Below are 24,598 nucleotides of genomic sequence, written 5' to 3'. Positions count from 1 at the left end.
TCCCAGCAGGTTGACAATCACAAATCTCAAAGAGAAATCCATTAGAAACTGTCACTTTTCATTAGGATTCACATTGAATCCACAAGACCCCACAAACGGCATGATTTTACTGCAAATCCATAGACTGGCTTGGAAATTCTTCAGAAGTTCTCTCCAATTGTTTTTGAACCCTGGCAAACTGTACTCTGAATTTAAAATATGTGACAAAGTCTGAAATTAGGTAGCTTATATATGGTTTTACTGTGAAGAATTAACACTACTCTACTGATTAATCTTAATAAATTCACCATCATTTAGTTTAAGGTTTGACTGGTTCTGAAACACTCCCAAACACTGCTTCCTCTCAAAGGTGGGCTGTGCAGTCCTGTATTTCTCAGAGTGATCATTAGGGCCCTACCAATTTCATGACCATGAAAAATGTGTCACGGTCCATGAAATAAGCCCTTCCCCATGAAATCTGATCTCCCCCTTGCTGCTGGGAGCACCCCTGTCAGGGGATCTCCTAGTTGCAAGTCCAGGCTGGTCTGGGGAGGGAGAGGACTTGTCCTTCCCCTCCATGGCCACTCTCACTCTCGGGGAGATGAGACTCACCTCAGAATGCCTCCCCCTTCTGCAGGAAGCTCCAACCCCAGAGGAGATTTGTAGAGGTGGGTCCAATATCCCCCTGTTCCTGGGAGTGCCTGGGAGCTGCGAGTCCCTGCTGGGCTGAGGAAGGACAGAATTTGTCCTTCCCTTGCATGGCAGCTCTGGTGGGGAGGGAGGGATCAGACTCACTTCCGGGTACCTTTTGCTTTGGGACCCCCATGGTTACAACATCGTGAAATTTTAGATGTAAACAGCTGAAAAATGTGAAATTGGCCAATTTTAAAACCCTCTGGCCATGAAATTGATCAAAATGGTCCATGAATTTTGGTAGGGCCCTGGTGATCATATATGGCACTGTACCCTTAAATAAGAGGACAGGTTGGGAGAAAGACAGGAATCTGGAAAAGCTGCAAATAGGGAAGGAGCATGTCAGTGACAAGTTATGTGATATGCCCAATGGTATAATCTGGACCAATGGCACTTAACTGTGGCTATAAATAACTGGAATTTGGCTTGTGTTACTTTGCCACATCAATTTAATCTGACACTAAAGTGATTGTATCCCACTCAAAAGCCAGGCCCTCAGGTATAAGGGGGAAAGAAGGAAAGAAATTGTGACAATGTTATTCAGAGGTTGCACAAAGAGCAAACTTTCTATCTCTATCTGCTAATTAAATCCAGTCTCAGGACAACTCTTCTGAGGATGAGAAATAACCATCCCTTGTTGTGTGTCCAGAGATGGGTTATTGCTATAAGTAGTGCAGTTGACTGTGTGATGAATTCTCCCCAGGACTAAGGAGTAGAACTGAGGAATAGACTTTAAAGAATAGCTTTTTAAGTACAAGTCAGAGTAATACTCAGTGGAACATTCCATAGCAAGGCCCTAATTCTGGAAAGCACTTAAAATGTACTTAAATCTGTCCCTATTGAGGACAGCATTTAAGCACTTGCTTAACTTCAGGTACATGCTTAAGTCCCATTTGTACAATTAAAGATAGTGAAAACATGTTTTGTTTTAACTTTTTTGGGACTCAGGCATGTGCCCAAAGTTAAACACATGCTTAAATATTGCCCTGAATCTAGGTGCCTTCCTGGCATAGGGTCTGAGTGGGAAGACCTGTTGAGATAAATTGTATTTATCCCTACTCTGAGGTCCCTTTACATTACCAGAATAGTGTAATGGGGAATCCTTGGAAATGAAATGTGTTTTAATGGGAGAAACAAATATGGAAATGAGATGGTCTGGGGATTCAGTTAGTACAAGAAACGTGATGATGTGGCTCATTTCTGCCTCAACCCCCCAAACTCCCAACTGTCTTCAATAGATTTTCCCCAGGTCCTGAGAAACATACAGACTTCTACATAGCTTAGTTTCAAAGAGCTTCTGGGTATCCTTTTCCACCCTCAGAAGATTCCTCAAGGGCCTGTTACCCCGAAAAATTGTTTTTGGGATGCTGCTGTAATGACCTGCCTATTGCCTCCTTAGTCTGTTCTTCCTGAGGTAAAAGTTTCCAGGATTGTTAAGGAAAACACTAAAGGATATTCATATAATCTTCTGATAAAGTAATTGATACAGACGGTATTCATTCCAAAACAAAATATCTTTTATTAATGTAACTAATAATCCGTAATACAGTGGATCCTAAAATTCCTAAACAAAACACAAAATCCCTGAGACACAAATCCCTTTTTGTACGTCAAACTGCAATAACATATAATTCAAATGATTCTAAGCGAAGTGATTGGTTATGTGTGGCCAGTTTGTCACAAATCACCGACAACAGTTCTTATATTGCTCTAAAGTTTACATAGATATGTTGAAATTAACATCAGAATTGTATGCATTCTTATAAATACACACATGCACACACTAACCCTCTTAACTATCCTACTATATACTATGCTATAATTAAAAGAACAACAGGCTTATTTTATAAATCCGTTGGTATCCCTTTTAAAATCACTGTTGCTGCTTTATACATTTTTTAGTATTTTTCTTTAATCGCTGTTGCTATTCAGCTCCTGGTCAGTCAGCTTTGCTCCATTCCGGTTTTTGTCTCTCTCTCTCTCTGCAGCAGCTTTTCTGACTTCTTTCCAGGAGCTTTTCTTGGGCTCCTCTTAATGACTTTTGTCTTCTCCCAATCGTCTCTCTCTCGCACTCAGGATCAGACTCCAAAACTGTCCATTGGTAGCTGGCTTTTTCTGCTATATTGTGGCTCTCTTCTAATATACCTTTCTATTTTTAGAAGCAATTACCTCACTCACACATGCCCAGTATCAACCATTACTTTCCTGCTCAGTGAACTGACCTCTCTGTCACCTCTTTCTGCACCTGCTCACTAATCACCAATCTTGCACATGTTCACCGTTGTCATTTACCTCAGAGCTGTGATTCTGCCAGTCCACACACACACACTCGTTGCCAGGGCACCATTTTAGAAATCCTGGGTTTTCATTGAGCACGCTCAGAATCCGCAGCGTTCATCTCAGTAGGGAGTGATTTTTTTCTTATTCAGTATAAAGATCAGACAAAGTGGAGACTGGAGAATTCCTCTTATAACAGGCCCACCACATAGGGTCAGTTATTCTCCCACTAGGTTCTTCAAATGTGCAGGAGGCATCCTAACCCCACAACAGGCAAATGCATCCTAACCCCACAACAGGCAAATGAAAATGTGCTCTGTCAAACTACATTGGGTTGATATATATCTAGGGGATGGTAGTGATACCTAATACTTGGCTAGCTCGGATACCCCAGGAGAGTGATACTCAAATCTCAGTGTTTCAGGAGCCAAATTAGTGATCAACCCCCAAAGAGCCACAGTAATGTGAATTCATTGTTTCATTTATTTTATATATATAAATAATTCTCACAGCAAAATGACCGGCCAAGTAGTCTACAATTGGTTGATAGAATTGTAAAAGCATCCTGATTGGTTAATAATTAAAATCACACAGTATTTTAATATCATGTGCTGCAAAGAGTTGCAGGAGACACATTAGAGAGCCTCTTGCAGCTCCTGAACCTCAGTCTGACTATCACAGCTCCAGGATATTCTGTGGCAACTGTCCACTACCTGAGATATCCATTTCAGAGGATTATAGAATGCTCCCTGGTCATGCAAAGTTACAGAGCCACAGCAGAAGGAACAGGATTGTTTATTAGGTTCAGGGTCTCTTTTGGGAAATGTGGGAGGGAGTGGAACCATCTAGCATGCTTCCAAGAGTCTGACAAACCCAAAGTACCTCTGGCAATCCTAGAGGAGATTTAAAAGGGAAAAGTAGACGTAGGAGAATGTGGAAGGAGAGTTGGTCTTCCAGAACCTGTTCAAAGAGTGGTGAGAGATGAAGTATTCCCAGGGGTTAGACATGAGGGATGGGGTTAGGAAGAATCTGGGAGTTCAGATTTAATACAACCATCCTTCAGCATTCAAACAGCTATAATTTCAAGGGAGAAAGGAAGGCTGCAGTAAAATATGGATGGGCCATTTAGATGACTAACCAGTTCCACTTACCTAGATTTACAGTTTATAAGGGATATAAAGCCAGATGCTTCAAGATATAAGGCAAACACGAACTGCTTGGTGGTAGGAAGAAACTTCCCTCACAGGTATACAGTAATTCTCCAGAGAGTATTGCATATAGTAGTTGACCATTATGTAATATTGTATGGCTTCCTTTAAATAATCTTTAAATTTAAATAATGATGTAATAAAAAATACATGACAGGATATTGGAATATATGGACCATTAATGTCACAAGTTACAACAGTTCCTACATGCCCATATTTTAGCAGTATTGAACTATTATCATGTGATCTTAGTCCAATTAGCTCCAACTGCATATTCAATGTCAAATCTCTATCAAAAGCTTATGAAAAACATGAATTTGATGTTTGGAAACACAAGGCTGACATTCAATAAAATAAGAAACCTATCCCTATCATGTTTTCCCAGATATATCTAGGTCCATCTAGATGTTGGGGAAAGAGCTGCTCAGGTTGGGAGCTGACTTGTTATAGTTCCTATTTTCATGTTAAAATTTGTACAATTAAACCTAGTAAACAACATATTTTGTTTTATTGTTTATTATGAATATGTTAGAACTTTATTAAATGTGTTAATTAATGTGCTTGATGAAAATTAAATGGTACTAAGGGGACATTCTATTATATTAAAAGGTGTGAAATCACAACTGATCAAAGGAAAGTTTTTTTCACACATCGTGTGATTAAATTGTAGAACATGTTACAACAGTGTCATTGAAACTAAGAATTTAACATGCTCCAAAAAGGGACTGAACAGTTATATGAATATAAAAAATATCCTGAGTTATCTTAATTAACAACAATCAATTCAGAAGGGAGATTAAACTCATGCTTCAGGGGTTAACCCAATCTTTAGCTATTAGAGGTCAAGTGAGACCTGATGATTGGGGGGCTGAGGAGGAATAATTATCCCACATCTATTTGCTGTGGAGTTTTTATACCTTCCTCTAATACAGGCCATTGTTGAAGACAAGATACTAGATTAGATGGACCTTGATTCTGATCCAATGTGGCAATGCCTATGTTCTTAGTTAATAAATCTTCAGTTAGTTTATTACAGGATTAGCTACAGGTGTTTTTGGTTTGAGATCTGAGTACAAATGACCTGGAGCAAGTGACTGGTCCTTGGGGACTGGGACTAACCTGAGTATTGAGGTGTAAAGTGACCAGCTATCACATAGTCCAGCTTGCCTGGGTAGCCTAAGGAGACTCTCTGTGACTCTATGGTAAGATTGTTATAGTGCTTTAGGAGTTCACAATTGTTACTGGGTTGGTGAAATCTAATTATAGAATTTACAACCAGTTTGGAGTTTCTGCCCTGCTTTTTGACAGTCTGCCCTTAGACTAGCACTCACGGTTGTGAGCCACTAAAAACAGTGCGGCAGTATGACACTGCTGGTTATCATCATTTTGACATGCCATAGTATTAAAAAGGGTTTCACTTTATTTGTAATTTAACTACTTCTATAATATTTGATGTAACCAGACAACTTGGTTGATGATCTGACTACATGATCAGACAGATTAATGAAAAAGAAAATCTTGTTGATGAATACTTGATAGTTTTTAATTTGACTTTCTAATTAATTTAGTATATTTAATTTGGGGTAAAATTTAAAGTACTGCATCTCCTGTTTTGTGTGTTGTCAAAATGCACTCTATATGTCAGAGTACATTATGCTATCAAAACTGTGTTTTTTAAAATTTCTCTTTGCTGTCTTTATGGTACACTGAATATACAAAGTAATTAGATAGGATGTTATTTAATAAGCTCATACTACTTCGATAATTTTAAAGAAAAAGCCTTAATTTTGGGCTACAATAAATAAAAAGTCAATTGACAAGCTCTGAGCGCCTTTTCAGTTGTTTAAAATTACAAAAACCAAATGCAATACAATCACCTCATCCTTCTACCAAACCGTGGCACATACTACCACTTTCATACATTGACCTATACCTCCATCCCCTTACCCCTCTTCAAGGGCCAGGTGAAAGCCAATGATATTATTTGACCAAATCCTCTGCTGCTGTAAATGAGACATGGATTTAATGGAGCTATATTGATTTACATTAATTTAAGATCTCATCCATTATTCTTCATCTGTGAACTTGTCTCTCTTCCATGTTTATAAACTGACATATTGGAAATAAAACGACTATATAAGAATTTTATCTTACTACCTAGGACAAGATTATAATGACTTCTTGGAAAATTACAATGGAAGAGAGCAGTTAGTTTACTGATTGTCTTCCTTCCATTGCCAAGTTGTTCCCTATGATACATGTGTACATGTTCAATCTAGTAGCAAATGTCCCATGCAAAGACCTTTCACTACTTTTCTTACGTTGCAGTTTCAGAGCTTAATACATCTCACTAGCAAAAACATCCTAGCTGCATTTTCGCTTTCTTAATTTCATTCCATAACATGGGGATACAATTAGGTGTAATCACATCACATATACAGTTTGTCAATATCTTTCTGACATTGTGGTGCCCATAACTTCATGCAGTATTTCCTGTGTATTAATATCAACTCCCTTCTCAGTGATGTCTCTGTGTAGGCATGTCACAAGGCAAAAACATGTCCAATTTGCTGTCTCAGCATTCCTGATTTCAAGATTTCAGCTTCCAGTCGAATATTTGTGGATTATTTATTTCCCAAAATATATTCACCAGCATTTTTCCCAAGCTGAATCTCATGCTGATGGTTTCTGACTATATTTCCAGCTTCCCTGGGTCATTTTGTTTGATTTTTCTTTCCTAACAAAGCCCCATCTCCCCCACCCCCGGTAAAATGCAGGGAAGGGGAACATTTATGAGGCTCCCCTTGCCTCCCCGTAGAAGAGTCTACTCACTGAACGTTCCTCTTCGAGACTGGGTATAGTGTAGAGGCTGTCCTCCAGCTTTGGCACCCCCTGCCGATAGCTACTCTGGCCCTGCAGTGGTCTGCCTTTTCCTGTGACTTGGCCATGGAGTCAGGTCACTTTTAGTCTGCCCTTTTCGTGAAAACCGATGTCCAACACACCCCTTGTCTGACAGCATCACATTGGAGGTTCAACCCAATTTCAGGCCTCTGGGCCTGCCAGCCCTTATCTCCTGTGTGGGCTGGTAGGGGAACCCAGGCCCACCCTCTACTCTGGGTTGAAGCCCAGGAATTCTCTATGAAGTGGGTGAGGTCTGTTTGCTCAGGGCCTCTGCTGTATTGTCCTGGGCTGCTTCCTACCATGGCCTGCAGCTAGGTCTTTCTCACAGCCTCTTCCTTGGCTGACTCTTCTGCAGGTCCCAAAACAAAAGGAATCCAAATTAGCTGAGGAATAAAAGAAAAAGGTCTTCCCCAGGCCTAGCTACCCCAGGCAGCTTTGACACTTAGGAGTCTCTCATTAGGCTCCAGCCCTAGCTGATCCTTCCTCCCAGGCAGCTTTAAGTCGGTCTCTAATTCTTTCACAGGGCTAGCTCAAGGTAACTACTCTCTCAGTCAGCAACCACTGATCTGGGGTATTCCTCTTTTATCTCTTCCTTCCAGGGTTGACATCTTGCACAGGCGTAACTGGGTGGGGCTAATTGGCCTTACAGGCCTACATTAATCCCTTCCTGGTCAGTGTGGGGTCTGTATACCCCATCACACACCCACATGGTTCTTTTGGTAAGTAGACTTTGCTTCCTCCCCACATTTTGAGTCCTGCAGAATAGGTGGTTATTGGGACTGCCCAGAAATCCCATGGATACTGGGGATTAGCAGAAGTATGGATTCATCTGGGACCCAATAAGCAATAGTCCAACACCAGTTCACCCATCTGTCTTCAGTCTCCACACATATGGTACATCTACACAGAAGAAGAAAAAATATATGCCAGCAAGTCTCAGACCCCAGGTCTATAGGCTCGGGCTTGTGCTCTGATGCTAAAAATAGCCATGTAGACATTCCAGTTTGGGCTCTTCCCGCCCCTGCTCAGGCTTCAGAGCCCAAGGTCCAGCCTGAGGTGAAACATACATGCAGGTTTTCAGCACCATAGCATAAGCCTAATGCGGCCTCATCTGCAAACCTGGTCTCTGAGACTCGCTGCTTCACGGGGGTGGGGGGTTTGCTATTTAGATGTACCCATAGATCCTCAGGCCAATAATGCTATGGAGGAAGGAAATCCAACAAAATATCAATTCACATGTGAATTTGGGTGGCATGATTCCTTGCTACTATTTGAGATTCTTACACATGTAGGGTCCAATTCTTTGGCCCTGCTCCTGTGTACACTGATGCATTTGGGTAAGGGCAGGTCTACACTTAATATGCTGCATCAGCACGGTTGCACTGATGCAGCTATGCCACTGCAGCACTTAAATGAAGACCCTCCTATGCCAATGGGAGAGCTTCTCCTGTCAGCGTAGTTAATCCACCTCCCCAAGAGGCCGTAGCTATGTCGAAGGGAGAAGCTCTCCCACCAATATAGCACTGTCTACATGGGGGCCGAGGGGTTAGGTTGCATTGATTTTTCACGCCCCTGAGCGATGTAATTATACTAATAGTATAGTCTGTACGTAGACCTGGCCTAACTTTACACACTGAAATCAAAAGGGATCGCTCCTGGTTTTACAGTTACACCTCTACCCCAATATAATGCTGTCCTCGGGAGCCAAAAAATCTTACCGCGTTATAGGTGAAACCGTGTTATATCAAACTTGCTTTGATCCACCGGAGTGCGCTGCCCCTCCCCCGCTCCCCGCCAGAGTGCTGCTTTACCACGTTATATCCGAATTCATGTTATGTCGAGCCACGTTATATCGTGGTAGAGGTGTACTCACTTGTGAAAGTGTTCGCATTACTAGGCTACAGGAAGTCCTACTGAAATCAATGGAAGTACTTGCAAAGTATGGTACTGCTCAATGAGAGCAAGGGTGGCAGAAACAAGCCCTTTGGATTACTTAAACATGTTGTTAATGGGCTGTTAATTCCCTTTTCCACAGATTTTTTAGTGCTGGGGAACTCTTCCTGATTAAGAGAGTCCTCTTGACTTTCCCATACTTCTTTGATGTGTTTTACTCACTAAAGTTTATAATCAGACAGAAGCATTTTGCTTTTGAACCTTATTCAGAGTTTGTTCCGCACTGTAAAAAAACAGCAGAATCCCCCCCACACACACACAACACTCTTCCCTACTCACCTTGCTTAACTCCTAAACCTCTAGTGTTTTAATACCAAGAAAAGTATTTTTAAAAGTTGTAAATTGACTTCTGATGTTATCACTTGGCTAAACTCCCATGCTGATATCACTGTATGAAAATCAATTCATCTGTGTCATTTTGGATTCCTTTGTCATTTACTTTCAAAGATTAGATATTGCTACCAAAGTGTCTAATCCCAAAATCATTTTAATGATTCTTTGCTTATCTATTTGTAACACAGGCATATTTTGTCAAATGCATTGGTATCTCTTAGATGACAAAACTGATTTTTTTTTTTTTTTTTTTTTTTTTTTGCATTCTGAAAGAGCTTTTGAAAACAAACAGGGGAAGATCCTTTACAGATGTGCTCAGGAAAGTCTGCTGCAAGAAACTGGAGAGATATTTTAAAGCCCAGGGGTTAAGGTTGGCATTTTGCAGAAGCATAACAGCTTCTAAAGAAGTAGAACTTTGAAAGGATGTGAAATAAATAATTGTGATTGGTGTAAGACAGTGGTTCTCAAACTAGGGCCGTCACTTGTTCAGGGAAAGCCCCTGGCGGGCTGAGCCAATTTGTTTACCTGCTGCATCCGCAGGTTCACCTGATCGCGGCTCCCACTCGGCCAAGGGACGTGCTGGCCACTGCTTTCTGCAGCCCCCATTGGCCTGGAGCGGCGAACCGTGGCCAGTGGGAGCTGCGATCGGCTGAACCTGCGGACGCGGCAGGTGAACAAACCAGCCTGGCCCGCCACGGGGTTTCTCTGAACAAGCGGTGGCCCTAGTTTGAGAACCACTGGTTTAAGAGGACAAAGACACTGTATCAGGCGTGATAGAAGAGCCAAGCTGAAAGTCTACACTGAAAACTTATGTTGACATAGCTACGCCTGTTGAAGGTGTGAAAAATCCACACCCATGAGACGTAAGTATGCCGACCTAACCCTCAGTGTAGACAGCACTATGTTGATGGAAGAATTCTTCCTTCGACCTAACTACTGCCTCTCAGGGAGGTGCATTAACTACAGCAATGGAAGAACCCCTTCCATCACTGTAATAAGTGTCTACACTGAAGTGCTGCAACTGCACCACAGTAGTGCTTCAAGTGTACATGTAACCTTTGGGTGGGCTAGAGTTCACTTCATTGCCCTTCCTCAGTGCCTAAAAAAACCCTAACTCCCATAGAAAATTTGCTGGAGACCCAGACATCAGTCACTAAGGATTTCCAACAAGGACTGCACAGGGTCAACCTCCCCACATTCAAGTTCTCCCAAAAAACAAAAGGAATGAACTTAATTAAGTACCAACTTTATAAAATCTTATGATAAAGAAACATAATAAATAATAAGTTAATGTTTACAACATAACATGGCTACTTTATAATCCACATGCATTATCTTCACAGTTATACATAAACATAAATAAAGAAAACAAATTAAATCTAAGTAGGTCAGTCACCAGAGAAACACAGTGAGAAGAAACTCAGAGTTCCCAAAAGCTTAGGTTGAGTTCACCTGAGTCTCAGTTAGTCTTTGATCTCCAAATCTATACAGTCTGATGAGTCAAAAGCAACATCTTCCCTCCACTTGCTTGTAGGCATCTTCAGCTGGACTCATGCAGACTCTTCTTCCTCTGCTGAAATCATTGTTAGCCCATCAGCTAACTCATTAACCAATCACTCAATTAAGTGTATAGACTTAAAAAAAAAAGTTACAAAACTGAGACTAGCAAAATATAAATGACTCTTTCCCCATTATCACATTTTAGGAAAAGCTGGTGAATCAGATTAGTTGAAACGATTTAACTAAAAGTTTGGTTAAAAATAAAACAATATTCAAAGTATACAATTGAAATAAAAGAAATTAATTTTCCTTTCCAATTTCCCCTTTCTATAATTAACAATAGCCATGCTTCCCTGTTGTAGGGTTAATGATATCACTAACCTGCTGCAAAATGCTTCAGGAACAGGCTCCTTTCTACTCCTGAAGCTCAGCTTCTCCCATCCCACACAGGGCACATGGCCTTTTGTAAAGCAGCTGCCTTGACGGCTTGCCCTCATGGAGTCTGACCCCAGCAATAGCCAGGGAACCTATTGGAGTATAACCAAAACTACCACACCCAATTCCAGAAACTTCTGCACGTGGAGTGATAAATTTGCCTAGCAACAATGATTTGACGGCTCCTCAACCAGTTGCATAGCAGTGCCAACGTGAATAAAGTGTACCTGCATCAAGTCTGAAGAGCTTCTCATCCCAATGTGACAGGATGATCAAAATGATGATCAGAAAATTTGGGTGATGGTTGTTGCTTTTGTTCTCGGTAACTAAAAGTTCAGCAGCATCTCTAAAATTATATTTTAATTCAAGCATAGCTATCATTCCTCAATGAACAGTGATAAGTGAGGAGAAGCCATTTAACTCGTCAGATGTTAGTTGTATATTCAGTTCACTCCACTCCACTGAGCTCAATGTATATTAAAGTAATCAGTTATATTTTCAAGACTTGTGAAGCTGTTTCATATTGAGTTTAATTCTGTACCATGTCTAGAAGACACGTATTAAATTATCATAAAATGTGTGAAATAAAGACATTCTACTGAATAATAATAATAAAAAAAAACAATGACCTAGACACAACACACTTCTATCCCCTCAATAGATATCTTAAAGAGATATCTCCATATTAGGCAAGTGGGTTACCTACACATTGCCTTTGAGGCACAGGTTGGATGCAGAACAAAGCAGTATCACTGCTGGGAGCTCCTGGGGGAATTCTACTTGAGAATAATTACCCTGAGCTCAGGTGGAGAGCACCAACTGCTGCACCCCTTGAGGGAATGTGACATATTGCTCCTGCACATCACATCAGCTCCACTATCAAGAGCACAATGCAGAGTGCGACTATGGATACCTTTTCTCCTGGTACCTCCCCACCTTTGGAATATTTCATGCTCCTGATGGTGCATAGAGGGAGAAGCCCCTATGCTCTTGACCTCCAGGCATAAATAAAAATAAAAGGCTACAAATGACTGGGTCAATGACAGAAGGAAATTATTTTAGCCACAGTTGTTGAATGGAGTTGAGGGGTGTGATGATACAAACAAGAGGCCAGCAAAGAGGTGGCTTCAGTAATCAAGGCAATATTTAATAGACCTAGCAAGTTAGTTGTCAACCTGAAACATTTTGTTTACCTTTAAAAACAAAAACAACAAGAAAATCATAACTGAATGATTCATGGAGGCTTTCTGCCCTGCATATGTATTGGTTAATTGCTGGTGAAAGCTTTATAACTCATGGAGTCATGGTCAGTCTTATGAAAGCTTTGTATTCAGTGGTTGGTGAACTACTTTTAAAAAGCCTGGATGTGATGAGATTTAATGATTCTTGATAGAACGGCTTTAGATCTCATTTGATAGACAGGAAATTTATTCTGACTAGGAACTTGCATCCAGATAATCTTCTGTCACACTTATTAGAGGATTGCCTCAAATTTAGTGCTAGAATTACTACTGTACTATTCTTCTTCAGCACATTCTATGTAACTAACCAGAAGGATAGGCACAGTCACTTCTATGCTTGATGATGAATCTTTTATTGTAAGATTTCTTTTGTAAAAACTTTTATGAGAATTTTGTAATCCAAATGTAAAAGCTAATTCAGATAGCTAGATTTAATGTGCCTTTCATAATATTACACATAAACTGGGATGCCTTCTAAGAGCTCCTTTTCATCAGTATAAGAGCACAATGAAGTCAAACAGGTGCTTCTGGCATTTCCTACTCCAGGCAAAATGAACCTAAGTACCCAGCTAAAGCAGAAAATAGCGGAACTAAATGAACCCAGATATCTTGGTGGTTGTGTTACTGTTTACATTTTTTCTGGGTTTACTGAATGTCTCAGGGAGCCACCATTGGGACCAAAGGAGTGATAGAGCATGGGTAAAATTGTCAAAAGTGCCTTTTGAAAAGTAAATGGAATTTAGGCTCCTAAATAACTTTTGAAAATGGGATTTAGGGTCTTAAGTCACTCAGGCATTTTTGAAAATTTTTCCTTATCTATTCACAGTTCTCCACCATCCTGGCACTGAAGTGCTATGGGGCCAGACCGCCTATGATTTCTGCCTGATAAATGACTACTGAGGCATTAAAAAGGCTGTTGAAAAAATTAGTAAAAATAATAATCTGTCCCTACATAGCATCTTTCATCTGAGGAGCTCAAAACGGTTTACAGACATTAAGACTTGGGGTTCACAGATATTATTATATCAGTTTTATTCTATTCTACAGAGATTCTTATCCTGCACTCATCCAATAGAGCATTAAGCAATATGACTAACATATTTCCTGTGTTTGCCCTCTCATCCTCTCCCTAAAGTGTGTGCAGTGGAGCGTTTTGTTGTGGATTTTATATTTTATATATATGTTTACATCTATTGCTCATGTTACAGAAGGCCAGGCCAAAGAAACACACCTTGAAGCAGAAGGTGAGAGGTCTATGTTGGTCCTTAGTTTTCACAGATCATTCTACAGCATTAAGTCAGCCCCTAAAAATGCTTTCAGTCCTGCACAAATAAGCATTACCCCTATTGTAGAAAGTTCCATTTGCCAAAGGAACAAACCTGTTGATCATAATCTTCACCCTGAAGTTTTAGGTGATCTTTTAGATACTGGGCCCAAGCCATTTTACAGATGGGGAAACTGAGACTCACAGTTAAGTGACTGGCCTAAAGTCACACAAGACACCAGTGGTAGAGGGAGGAAAAGAATCCAGTTCTCTTGATTCTCACTCTGATGCTCTAACAACTACACCACATGCCTCTCTAACAATGCTCATAAAACTAAATACTCAAAACACAAATACCAGTACTCGGTACCACCTACAGCCTGAATGAAAACTCTTATATCACTTGTGGCAGTCATTAAGTGATTACAAATTCTGCAGTGACAGAATTGTCTATGTGTATTTATTGATTTATCTTGGATTCATTCCACCTTTATAGAGAGAACACTCTTGCTATAATGGAATGCTCGAGCAGGTCCATCTAACCTGCTCTCCAGCCAGGAGAATTCCAGAGGCAGTCCTGCATACAGCTGCTCCAGATGACTAGAGATTCACAGATACTGATTAGCTGGTGGGGAGTACAGCAGCATTCCAGTTGAGGCAAACTTGCTAAAGTCACTTGCCCTGTAGGAGTGAGTATAGTGGAGACCTTAGGAAAGGACTGTGTTTGGCTCGTCTCATTGACAGTTTAGTTTCCCTGTCTTTACTTTATTTCTGTTAGACGAGTATCTGTGTTCCTGCAAACGCTTACTCGTGTGAGTTGTCCTATTGCCTTCGACAGGACTATGAATATGAATCAGGACTACTTGCATGAGAGAAAGGCTTTGATCATTCCACCCCATCCGAATGATGAGTTTTGTAGGCACTCTGCATCAACAAGGCACAGAATTTATTAGGGCTCCTTGGCACATAGGTTATAGCAGAGGGCACTCTTCTGCTATTGGGGTACAGCCCTTCCTTCAGCTTAGTCACATCTCCTTCCCATCCCACCCTGCTCCATTTGTGGCAGCTGGTGCCCCAAGGGTGGGACAGCAGTGCCTGTGCTCAGGAGACAGAAGGGCTACAAATATGACCAGCCCATAATCTGGGGGACATGAATCAGGGGAGGCTTCTTTCCCCCCTTGCACACTGATGCCAGGCCCAGCCACAGCTTAGTAGATGGCAGAATTTGGCCTTTGACAACATTATTACTGCAAACCTTTAAAAATAAATGAACTCTGATCAGTGCATTGGAAAATCAAGTGCAAATTTATAAATAGCATGGAAAGAAGGAATGTTTTTTCCAGTGACAAATTGACTCATTGTGTTAAAAATAATCCATCAAAAAAGGAGGCTTTAACTACATTACAAATAACATTTTGCAAATTATTCAAACAGAACGTTGAGCTTCTCACTAACTTTTCACTAGTTATGCTGTTTGTTTAACATTCTGCATTTCTTTCTGTGTGTGGCTGTGAACATAAGTGGTTAGTGTAATTCTTATTCATCACCACTTTCAACTCCTCTTCAGTATCAGTCTCTTACGCACCACACTGGCACTGTTTGGTTTGCAAATGTCATATCGGGTAAGATTACAGCATTAAGTATTTAGGTCCCTCTGAACAGAAGTAGTTAATTCCAAATCTTAACTTCTCAGTTTGTTGTGCTCACCTTCAGTTCCTGACGGGATCTTCTGACATCCTTCCGACTTTCTGTTATTCCCATTCTCTAACATCCTCTTCCCTTGCTATTTTATGTATTTCTGTACTTTCACATAAACTCTGAAAGGAAATGATCATTTGTTTGAAAGTGGGGAAAAAAACACCACCACCCTGTTTAATTGGATTTCTTTTTCATGGAAGCTTTTCCTTTACGGAAAAAGGTAACCACTGGATTGAGTGGTTGATGGAATGTTATAAAGTCATGTCTACTATTGCAGAACTGTCCTATAGTTAGAACAGGGATAAATTCAATAGGCATTCATAGAAATTACTCCAAATTGATTTAATTGAATAAAATATAATATTCTTTCTTTACATCCTTTGAGGTATCCTTTGGAATTCTACAGCAGAGATATAATTTCCTACTTAAATCTATAGGGCATTTCAAAAGTTCTATACAAAGTTTATACACATCTAGTAAATTCTGTAGGACTTTTCCATACCAATTTGTTAGTTTTGTGACTGTTTGTTTTAAGATAACCTAGATTTGAGACACAACTTGACCTGGCCACATGTCTCTTTAAATTTAAAAACATCAGCATATACATCATGTTATAAAATACAAAACACTTAAATAAATATAAGTTTAAAATAAAATCACCCACAAAATGCATTAAACTATCTCAGTGCAAAAGGAGTGCACATTCCTACAAACTTTAGTTCAAACCTTGTCATCAGTTGAACTGGCACATGAAGGTCAAAAGCCGCATATGAAACCATGCAGAGGTATGCCACAGAAGAAAGCACTGTGGAGGAATTCCACAGCTCACAATGGAAGGACAAATGTGGACAACACACACACACACACACACACTGAAGACTCTCTGGGTCACAGAACCATTTTGGAATGGTGCAGTGGGCCCTGCCTACTGCTGCAACCATTGGTTCCAGAATCAGCTGCAATAGGTGTATGAGGCTGAGCATTTTCTCTCTCCAAATAAGTAGGTAGGTTCCCAAGCCAAGCTTTTTTACTTGGGCTTTGCACGTGGAGTCAGGTTTTGGTCATAACTCACTACGACCAAGGCAACAGAATTTACTTCTGAGAAATAATATATTCAGATAAGACTTCAGAGGACCAAGGTGAAATTCCAAACTCCAGGCCAAAGAAAAAAGTAATTTCTATGAGCAAATAACAAAGTGTTCAAAGAAATTGAACTGCTCCAAAGGGGGGAAAAATCATTAATATATGCAGCACCTAACTGCCAGTTAACTGCTAATGTTCTTAATTTGGAATTAAAGGTGAATGTTATAACTTTTTCTCAAAGTTTAGCACTAATTTATTGCTCATCAAACACTTCTGAAATACCACAAAGTCAGTTTGCAAAGGTGATTCAATTTCATGCAGTGTTGGGCCAAGCCTATTATATGGTGTCATCTGCATATAGATGACATCTGGTATCCAGGTTGGAGCTACCCTTGTTAATATCACAGACATAAAATGTGAAAAAACAATAGGCCCATAACTGAGCCCTGCAGAAGTTCCTTTTAGATAATTCCTGATTTTCCATTCCCATGGTAAATCAGCCAAAGTCCATTTGATGGCTATTATAATTGACTATCCACTTCCTAGCACAATCTTCCAAGCCCATGGACATCAGTTAATAATGAATATAGAACAATTATGGACTAAAATGTGTTTTTTAAAAATCTGCAAGGATCATTCTACTATTCATGCAGAACTAATAAGAGATGGATTCTGAGACATTTGAATGCAGGCCAATCGACCCTTTTACAAATAGCTGAGCCCTGGCCTTTGGTCACCCATGTGGCTCATGTTCAGCTTGAAGAATTCTAGGCTCAAAGGAAAATAATTTCTTCCAAGGTCATAACCTCTGGTGCTGGGCTCTGTGAGCCAATATAAATAAAAGGCTCCCCATCAGGCACAAGAGGTGAAACTGAAGTGTGGGATTGTTGGGGAGAGATGGGGAGAGATTGAGGGCTGACTAGCAGCTGGCTCTTAAGAACCCACATCTGAAGAGGGAGAAAATAAAATATAGCAGATGGCAGTAGAGGCTCCACAGCAGAGAGGCAGAAATGAATTTTGATGAGACGGGAGCACTTAGTCGCTCAGTTCTCTCTTTAACTGAAACAGAAACATTCTGTTTGTTTCTCAGAAAATCTCCAAGGCTCATCACTTAACTTTCATGCAAGTCCTAACTCTCTAAGACAATCACTAGTCATTTCAGACTCAGCTTTCATGTCCCAATAGCTAATATATACTCAAACTATGGCCTATGGATCTTTCACATATATCCAGCGGCTGCACTTTGGCCTCTCTTTAGCCTTAATTGGTGGTGCAGACTGCCAAAGAGTAACAAGGATTATATGAGTTAAAATTATTGCAGTGCGGAGGCACGAGACTAGTTGAAATAAAAAAAATAAAACTGAAGCAGGATTTAAACCCCATAATTCAATAGAGAGATTTCATGTTATGATAAAGAGATTTTATGGCTATTTATTTTTGCTTTATACGTTATGCAAATGAATATGAAAATGAGGTGTGGCATTTGTGTTTCAGGAAAGTTGTCACTGAGCCCTTCAATGTTTGCAGAATTTGGGCACTTCTCTAAAGAATCTTTATTCTAGCTAAGTACACAGATAATGAAATCCTACCCCTCCCCTTCCCCCCCCCCCCCCCCCCGATATCAGTGGAAAATCTCCTACTGATTTAAGTGCAGCCTGGATTTCATCTTGGATCTAAAATAATTTCTTAATTATCCACTTACTTTCACTTGGTAATCCAGCTCCATGTTTATAAATCAACCTAACAGCTTTTCCTTTAACACATTGTTAAGAATGTAAAAACATTGCCAGTTAAATAATCAGCAGTTTTGTACTTTATTTTTGCAATGAAAGCTAACATTTTAAAAGTAGGTGTTATGTGTTTCAGTCAGTAACAGACCCAGAGACCGTAGTTATTGACAGCAATTAACTTTCAGTGTAAAAAGTGACAATAACTCAGAGGTAATCCAAGGATTTTGCTTCCTCTTAACTCTTAATCTCCTAGAAGGTGTATTTTTTATCACAAAAGCACCAAAAATGCTGTTTCAAAATACAGTGAAGAATTCTCGGGTGTTAGGATCAAGTCAATTTTTATTCTGGTCTATAATACATCAGATAAATTCATGTTAAATGCTCAAGTGTCAAAACATTTAAAATTCTGACAGTAGTCTTTATTATTGTTATTGTTCTACTTCTTTTTAGGATAATTTGGCTCTGAGAGAATATTGCAAAGAGCCGGGTTATTTTTGAAGGCCATTTATAAAGAACAATAGAATCAGCATTGCAAGCTGTTTTTATGGTGTTTCAGAAGTGTTTTAAAGTTTAAAAACAGTTATTTAACTCAACTTCAGTTCCAAATGAAGAATATAAGCAATTAACCCAAGGTTTGGTTCTGCATATTTATTTATTCATTTCGATTTCTGAAATATAACAAGTATAAGAGTCTATCCAAAACTCTGGATTCTCCTTTTAAATATTTAAAATGCACAATAGTCTAAACCTACATGGAATGGCTTTAAACCACTGCCAGATGCCTGTACAGTTATAATCCAACCCAACCCCCCATTCATATGACAAATGGACTGATCCAATTCTCAAATAATAAACTTGTCCAAATGTCATCCTATTTTTTCCCCAAATGCCTGTGAAAAATCAGAATTTTTCACAGCACGTACAGAAAGTTAACAAATCCCATCATCAGTGGAAAAAGTGTAGTTATACCCTAAATCGAGGGGTGCTTGGAGAATAACTTGCAGGCAGCTGCCTCTTGAAAAAGGCTCAAGTTCAAACTCCTCTATTGATTGTCACTCTGGACATATGGTGTAGGGAAAGAGGCAAGTCTTCAATTCCACCTCAGAGTGCAGCTGGTTGAAAAACTCAAAGAAACATTTTGTTCCCCCATAAAAAAGCCAAACAAAAAGATGTTATTAGCAGTTTTGTTGTTCTAAATATTTTGTGGGAAATTTCTAAATGAAAATTTCATTTCAATTTAAATGAGAAATTTTCTTTAATTTAATTACAGAAAAGGGACTCCTCATTTTTTATCTTTCTCTGAGGAAAAGGGTTTCTTGGTTTGTTTGTTTTTAAATGTAGTGTAAAGGAAAATAAAAATTCAAAAATAGAAATTTTTCAAAAAACAAAACAGAAGGTACATGTGCTATTACCCCACCCTGCCAACCACAGAAGCATAAGTCTGAAGGCAAGTAGAGAGCAAGTAAGCTTGCCTGCCTGAGAGATTTAAGTGCACGACTCATCTGTGGCATGGCCCCATACCCATACCACTGTGCATTGTGGGTGGAGATAAGGAGCATGTGTGATGGGTTGGATCACAGAAACCCCTTTGGGAACTGCCACCTGATATGTCTAGACTACCTCTAAGCCCATTTTCCCTGGCAGCTTGGGACTTCAGTGCCCTGACTGGTTTCAGCCAGGTACGCTAGCCTGCTACAAACCCAGACTCAGGTCTGAACAACGTTCCCCAAGAGCTGCAGGCTTAACTGCTTAAGAAGGGTTCCTGTCTCCAACACTCAGATGCCCAGCTCCCAATGGGGTTCAAACCCCAAATAAATCCATTTTACCCTGTATAAAGCTTATACAGGATAAACTCATAAATTGTTCTCCCTCTATAACACTAATAGAGAGATATGCATACCCCCCCACAGGTATTAATACATACTCTGGGTTAATTAATAAGTAAAAAGTGATTTTATTAAATACAAAAAGTAGGATATCCAGTTATGTCATATGGTTCCAAGTAATAACAGACAGAACAAAATAGCAGATGTAAAGGTACCCAACTTACAGCAAAAAAACTTCAGGACCAGACTCCAAAGAGAAACTGCTGAGCTGCAGTTCATTTGCAAATTTGACACCATCAGATCAGGATTAAACAAAGACTGTGAATGGCTATCCAACTACAGAAGCAGTTTCTCCTCCCTTGGTTTCCACACCTCACCTGCTAGCAGAGCACCTCATCCTCCCTGATTGAACTAACCTCGTTATCTCCATACTTGATTTATACCTGCCTCTGGAGATTTCCATTACTTGCATCTGAAGAAGTGAGGTTCTTACCCACGAAAGCTTATGCTCCCAATACTTCTGTTAGTCTTAAAGGTGCCACAGGACCCTCTGTTGCTTTAGACAGAACAAAGTGAATTACCAAGAAAAATTAAAAAAAACACGCAAGTTTACATCTAATACAGTAAGAAGCTGAATACAAATAAAATCTCATCCTCAGAGAAGTTCAAATAAGCCTCTTTTACAGACTCGCCTCCTTCTAGTCTGGGTCCAGCAATCACTCACACCCCTGTAGTTACTATCCTTTGTTCCAGTTTCTTTCAGGTATCCTTTGGGGTGGAGAGCCATCTGAAGACCAAATGGAGGGGTCTCTTGAGCCAGCTGAAGACCAAATGGAGGGGTCTCCCAGGGGCTTAAATAGACTTTTTCTTGTGTTTGTAGACCCTTCCTCTCTCCTATGCACAACCAAACTACCTATGGAGTTTTGGGAGTCACATGGGCAAGTCATGTGTCCATGATGACTCAGGATTTTACAAGTGGCAGCCATTGTTCACACACTACCTTGAACGTACTCAGGTAGACTTCTTATGTGGATTGCAGTCTTCCAAGGTTCCGTTAAGTGTTTCTTGATTGGGCACTTAACTTGCAAATTCCTTTCTTAAGAAGGTGACCAAATGCCTTAAAAGGCTACTTAAAATCAAACAAGTACACAGCCAATATTCAAAACTTCAAATACAAAAATGATGCATGCATACAAATTGGATGAATATATTCAGTGGATCATAACCTTTGAAGAGATATGTTACATGGCATATGTAGCACAAAACACATTCCAGTTATGTCATATATACATTCATAAGCATATTTCCATATAGCATTATGGGGTGCAACATCACAGCACGTACCAGGTCTTGAGTTTCAATAGTCTTTCCCCCATTCCCACAATGCACTGCACCCTTTTCTTCCTGACCCTTACCTAAACTATAAAGATCCTTGTTGACCTGTTTTCACTAGCTGTAGCATGCTGTGCTGATGACATTAGAACAGGTTTTTGCTGCACTCTTTACAGATCAATACAAGTGGCATATGGTGTCCCTAGCTTCTCTTTGCAGAAGCGGGGAATGGGCGAGAGGGGATGGATCACTTGATCATTACCTGTTCTGTTCATTGGCCACTGTCAAAAATACTGGGCTCGATGGACCTTTGGTCTGACCCAGTATGGCCGTTCTTATGACACTGGATGCTGTTCTGAAAGCAGTCACTTGGACCACCAATCACACCCGGTGCTAATCAATGTGTGGTCAGAGTACACCATCCTCCACAACTTTGCCTGGAGTGGCAGGAACATATACTGTACTGGGAGATATCATGGAGGCTGGAGCAAGTGGGCGTTCCAGTACCAGGAAAGCATTTGAGACTTCTGTACTGGAGGACAAAAGAACTGTCAGTCCAGGAGGGTTCATTGTACATGCCCCTTCTACAAAGGGCTTAACCAGGTGTTGTCAAGCACTCCCAGTTCAGAGCCTGAAATGGCTCATGATCCCCTCTTCAAACGCACTGGACTCATTGTCTGACAGAAATCTGGTGAGGGCCAAGAGGCTATGGGGACCTTGATGGATGCCCCAGAAGAGCCAGAGGATGAGGAGCATATGATTCTGCACATCTACCTGTATGATTCAGTGGAAGATGCACCCCGTATAACCTGAGGAGGACCCTGAGCTGCACCAAGACCAGAACTAGGGGAAGGTAAGTTACAATGGACCCCCACCCTCCCCACCATTATCCCTGTGACACTTTTAGGGTTAACCAAGAGGTACAGGGTGAATCACTACTGCCTTCCTACAGAGCAACAGAGACTTGATTGTGCCCAGCAGGAGAAACTAATCCAAAACTCCCAGTGGCTGGCAACATAAGTACCTACCTCCGTCTTTTTCTTGGGCTCTTCTTTGCTTGATAAAGGTCCAAGCCCACACCCTCTAGACTGTAAACCCTTGGCTGGGTTGGGTTGAAAGATGTCCTTTGTTCTCACTCTTGATTGAATTAGCAGCTCTGAGAATCACCCCACCCCAGGTGATGAGTTTCAGTTCCAGCAGCATTGGAACATAATATTTCTACATACGACATAACTCTTAAAATATGTTCCATACCTACATCCTGCAATAATCATGAGAATCAGCAAGTTCTTCGCTTCTGACAGGGCGCACATATGATCCCCTTCAGTAAAATAGCATGAAGACAGTTCTCACAGAGGAAACATGCTCATCTGGGCACATCTAGGCAAGCCCCTGAGTATAGACTTATAATGGTGGATCCCCCATCTGTTGCCAGCATGGAGCATCTGGGTCACAATCCCCTCTTGTTATTGTGCTAAACTCCCAATTTTAAGATTGAGTGTATTTGATGCACTTTGCACTGACTTTTCCTCCCTGGATATATGCTATACTTTGCTAAGTCTCTGTGTGTTTGAACTGCAGGGCTGAAGCCAGAGCATTATTGCACCCTACCCCCTTATGAAACTCTTCCACTTTCCCCCACTCCCATCCAGTCCCCTCTCCACCCCAGAATGGTCTGCAAGGAAGACGGAGTTATACATCAATGATTTTATTCATTTCTGAACCACTATTATGCCTTTGTCACCCCAGAAACAGCAGAGGCAGACAGAGAAGGACCCTGGATGAATTGTTCATAGGGTTAGACAGGAGAAACCAGGAGCTGTTTCCTCAGGACCAGGGAGGAGTTGGCTTTTCAGCAGGAGGAAACAATGATGAACCTGTTCATGGACCAGGATGCATGACTTATGGAACCAGAGCATTCTGTAATTGAGAGTCTCATAGAGCTGGCAGCCAAAAAAAGAGTGCACCTGCTGCCGAGGCCACAGAACTAGTCCATCAGCAACCACCATCTCCTCCTCAGGAATCACAGGTCTCAAACCCCGGCCTGTGGGTCCCCAGACTGCAACCACCACCAACAGGTCTCTGGAACCAGCATAGGAGTGGGCTAGTGGAATTCTGGCCCACCCGTGTCTCTGCCCACAAAGCTCCTAATTGGAGCAGATGTCCAAACCCACTGATTGGCTCGGATGCACTGCTTAAGCCAGAAGGAGACACAGGAAGTTGTTTGAGCAGCCAAGTGAACTCATAATCTGCTGCTGGCCTAGACCCTGACTCCAGTTTGACCCTGGGATTACTCCCTCACTCTGGTTTTATCTTTGGTACCGCTATCTGACTCTGACTTTGGCTTGACTCTTGTCACTGTTCCCTGACTCCAGCATGACCTTTGGTGTAGCTGTCTAACTCTGACCCCAATGCTGACCCTTGGCATGACTTCTGACACTGATTCTGGGGTGTGACTCCTGACCCTGACTCCAGCTCCAACTCTTGGAACAATCCCAATTCCAACTCCAGATCTGCTGTTTGACTCCAGCTCTGACCATTAGGCCTGACTGCCCTCACTCCAGTCCCTATATTCCTCCTTTGCGGGCTCCCACCCACAGTGCTTCTGAGCCAGAGGATCCTGTTTCAAGGACCCCATCCCCATGAGTGAATCAGGAGAACGCAGAGCCTGCAGGACCCACAGGCCTTTACTCTGCCCTGGCATGCAAAATCCCTCACAGGAGGACTCTCCTGAGCATCCAGGAAGGGAATGATGGACCTGAAGGAGTCCTGGAACCTCACCAAATGCCCACCTCACAGATCCCATGCAGGAGATGTCCCCGGTTTCCTCTTAGACTCATTCCCCCCCATCATTCCTCCCCTTGTCAGGAAGAAGGCAAAGAGATAGGTGCAGAGAAGTAACATTTGGCCAGTGATCCTAGTTGCCTTCCCTTACTTTTTTAAACATTTGTTGCTGACCTTTCTTTTTTTAAAAAATTCAATTTCACGTTTCATCTAATTTTTTTTAATAAATGTTGTACTTCCCTTGACTTGTGTGGGGCCTCTCTTTCCCATCTATGATGAACTGAAGATGTTATAAAATTTGGATTGAACCCTGCAATTCCCAGCACATGAAATTGAATTTCCACCCACCCATGGTCAGAAA

The sequence above is a fragment of the Chrysemys picta genome, chromosome 1 (assembly GCF_011386835.1).
Source record: "Chrysemys picta bellii isolate R12L10 chromosome 1, ASM1138683v2, whole genome shotgun sequence".
NCBI classification, from domain to species: domain Eukaryota; kingdom Metazoa; phylum Chordata; order Testudines; family Emydidae; genus Chrysemys; species Chrysemys picta.
The sequence above is the reverse complement of the archived record's forward strand: the minus strand, read 5'-3'. Positions refer to the sequence as shown.